Source organism: Bactrocera latifrons, unplaced genomic scaffold (genome assembly GCF_001853355.1).
Source record: "Bactrocera latifrons isolate USDA-ARS-PBARC rearing strain unplaced genomic scaffold, ASM185335v1 scaffold_558, whole genome shotgun sequence".
Classification (NCBI taxonomy): Eukaryota; Metazoa; Arthropoda; class Insecta; order Diptera; family Tephritidae; genus Bactrocera; species Bactrocera latifrons.
In genome coordinates, this window is record NW_017537221.1 from 103,609 (window position 1) to 107,925 (window position 4,317).

The following is a 4,317-nucleotide window of genomic DNA, read 5'->3' on the forward strand; positions in this document are numbered from 1 at the left end:
ATTCATGGTGGATGCTGAAAATAAGTAAATGTGTAAATCGAAAATGTATTAACATAAATTGAAAATATGTAACCTCTTAATATTCCTACAACAAAATAGTTTTGATCCGACATAATCCGATTAATAAAAAATATATATGTATACTCAACAGTGCTGCTAAATTCGAGCTGCATTTCCTAGCGACTCCTCAAGGAGGCTGACAAAGGAAAGGAAAGGAAGGCGCTGCACTGCTGCTTTGCAGTACACAAAGGCAAGCTCCGYCAATTTTTTGCTTCGATTATCGGGCACACATTCTAGATAAGAGTCAATTGGTTTCACTGTTAGTGAAGATCTTGTATATATTTAGAATAAGAGTAGCTCTCTCCCACATTTTTGACCACAGATAGATACCGCCACCAACTCCTACTGCAGAGTCTCTCTGGTCATAGATAATGCGGATTTTGTGTGGACGACTTGAAGTATATAAATATGAAATGGAGAGATCAAAGAAGATATCAAATATTTTTTATTACTTATTATATTCTTATTTTTTTGTTCTTATTGAAAGCATTCGAAAACACGATTGATCTACTCAAGCACAATAATCCGAGCGATCGATAAATGTCTATAGAGATTATGCCTCTAAAAACAATTGGCTTTTAACATATGTATGTGCAATGATCCATCATCAAGAAAATTCAAAAAAACTCAGCGTTGGCAAAATTAAAATGATTATACTCGATGAACTCGATGAAAGCGAAGCAAATGGGTCTGATAGTGAATGAAGATAAGACGAAATATCTCCTGTCATCAAACAAACAATCGTCGCCCGCGCGACTTGACTCGCTGTCAMTGTTGACTGTCATAACATCGAAATCGTAGATAYTTTCGTCTATCTTGGAACCAACATTACTAGTCTCGAAATCCAAAGCACAATAACTGTTGCCAACAGGTGCTACTTTGAACGAAGTAAGCAATTGATAATTAAAGTAATCTCTTGACGAACAAAGAACAAACTTTACAAGTCACTCATCATCCATCGTCTGGCTACATGAAGCAGAGGCATGGACAATGACAACATCTAATGATTCGGCGTTATGAGTTTTCGAGAGAAAGTTTCTGCGGAACATTTATGGCCCTTTGCGCGTTGACCACGGCGAATATCGCCTTATGGAACGATGATCTGTATGAGATATATGACGACATTGACATAATATAGCGAATTAAAAGCTACGCTGGCTAGTTCATGTTGTCCGAATGGACGAAAACACTCCAGCTTTGAAAGTATTCAACGCTGTACCCGCCGGGGGAAGCAGAAGAAGAGGAASACCTTCACTGCGCTGGAGGGACCAGGTGGAGAAAAGGACCTGGCTTCGCTTTAGATCTCCATTTAACACCACATTGCGAGAAGAAGAAACGACTGGCGCGCTGTAGTTAACTTGGCTATAACCGCGTAGGCGTTTTCTACCCARTAAAGAGGACAGGGGTATCAATGACAATGAGCTAGCCGATTTTCTGGCAGAAGAGCTACCGAACCGAACCGAAGCCTTTTTTCGCTGCGGTCCTTCACACTTTAGGAGAGGAGCAGTGGAAAACGCAACGGGCAACAATTGCCTGGGCATCAACAGGAGACACTGCCTCTGGGAGAGTTCAGTCACTCTTCCCAGAMACAAATTAAGGCAGCTTGTGGGATTTTATACGGGATATTTCAGGCTGTGGTGTCAATTGAACGAAGAAGGAGTCAAAGTAGTGGGCAAATAAATCCGGTTAGAGAACACATTTTAGGCATTAACCCAGGAGCTTTACTAAGTGTTTTTTTTTTTATTGGATAATCGATAACAGGTCGCAGTCTTTTATTCAATTAACAATCTATCTATCCCACTATGTAGTATCCATACAATGAGAAAATCTATGAAAGGTTACTTTCGATGATTACTTTATAGAGACGAATAAAACGATGGGAAGTTAATCTTGGGGTGTTCCTATTTTTCTCATCTCCGCTATGTGCACGAAATACAATATAGAGATACTTATAAATAACTCAATTACATTATAGGATACACAAGTTCCTTATGAATACCTTATTCCTATAAAGGTCGATAGACCTGCATAATAATGAAATTACGACTACGATTTTAGTTGCTAAACGATACTTTGTTAGATAGCAACATTAGCTCTTCAGATGATTGTTATTATCGAGATCAAGTGATGAAGATATATGAACATATTTGTAGATGAARATAACAAAAAATACCGCAAAAAATAAATAGTTTGTATGACAAAACACATAGTATTTACAAATATCTTAGTCTTATCTGTATTATAAAAGCAATAAACTGCTCCAAGCAAACTTCAGTAATACGCTTCTAGGATCTGGGCAATTTGATTCTTCCATGGATCCCTCTCTCTTTCTCTTTCATTCCCTATATTTTCACTCAYTCACTGATTTGTCTGAGGAGAAGTATCCAGTATATTATTTCATTTACTTTGCGGGTGAATATCATGAATTATCCCTGCAACGAGGTTAGGTCACATTTAAAAATTGCAGCTTTCAACGAACTTCCGGTACAAATCAAAGCAAAGCAAATTAGATGCAATACGTGAAAAAATCATCCAACAAGCCATCCCGTCAGCAGATACTATRCCAGGGGCTTCATCGTTTCATCAGCCGCATCAGTACAACCATCCATCACCCGGCAGCCACCCCTAAGTGTGGCCTATATTCAAACGAAAGTAGAAGTATTAACCTCCGGAAATGTACGAGTATAAGTGTTCGCGCAAGCAMAAGAATCCATCAGCATACACACATGCATAACATATAAACGAACCCATATTCTCGTATTTGTATACAATTATGATTGTGTTATGAGCTGTTTTTGAGGATAATGCAAACGGAATTGTAATTGCACAACAAAAACAAAGTGAAAACCAATTTGAACTGTAGTGTCGATGGCAGCAGCAGCAACCCGCACAAAAGACAGCAGCAAAGGTAGCTACCACAAAAACAAGGAGCMACCGAATTGCAGTGTTTAAGAGAACACAATCGAAATGAACGGAAAAACAAAGTGAGACAATACTTTGCACAATACTCGCGACCTCCACGGCAACCTCAGGCATGAATCTGATAAATGCTTACGTATCAACTTATGTTCTTGCATTCATTCATCCATATATATATGTACATACATATGTAGATTCGATGGCGTTTGCCCTAGCTACATACAATTTTTCATACAGCCATTAAACATTTCCGCAAAAGTGCATTGGTCACATCTGAATTGAAACGGTTTTAGTTGAACATTTCTACCTTGGATTTTGCTGAAGAGAACATCGCCGGTAACTGAATTTGGCTCTGGAACATCAAAAACACGTTTAAGAAAAACATAAAAAATTCGATAAAACAAAGCTCGATTATCACCTTAAGTTTGATCACATTAGTATGTACAGTCGAATCAATTAAACTTAGGGAACACATTTATCTCTGCAAAAGTGGCGAAATTATATAATTACCATGGAATAGTGTTGAAAATTAAGATAGTACAACAGTTACTTTGTTATTACTTGAGTACCTGTCATCGACGGCCTTACGTCACGTTGCTTAAAAGCACATAAATAGATCAGAACAATAAACTCAGCGCCAAACAATACAGACTTTAGTTTTAATTGGTCAGATGGAAGGTTCACCTTTTCCACAGCACCGGCCATGGTGCGCCTCCACACTGTTCTGAATTTTCAATTTTATCTGCCTTTRGGTTTAAACCACAACYACCACGAMATTTAAGTTTCCGGTCAGACCTTGAAGCTTTTGATACTACCAGTTSTTCACCCATCGAACTCAAGGTATCTACTGTGATCTAATTGAAARGTGAATTTTGTTATATTTTTAAAATMTTTATTTTKTCTTACAAATYCATTTCATCTCCTTCAAAGTAAACCCCTCCCGCTGCAACACACTTATGCCAACGAATTTTCCAGTCATCAAAGCACTTGGAAAAATCCTCCGTCGKGATGGCCATCAGAGCCTTCTTCGATTCAGCTTTTATATCCTCAATTGAGTCAAAACGGTGTCCTGGGARTGGTCTKTTAAKTTTGCTRAACAGCCAGAAGTCGCACGGGRYCAAATCMGACGAATACGGTGGTTGCGAAACGATATTTGTKGAATTTTTGGCGAARTGATCACGAATAACCAATGCAGTATRAGATGGTGCATTATCGTGGTGCAAAAGCTAAGAGTTTTCGACCCACWATTCTGGCCTCTTGAGGCGAATGCTTAACGTACTCGGCGCATRACGCTCAAATAATATTCCTTGTTGACMGTTTGGYCCRGCGGAAGGAAWT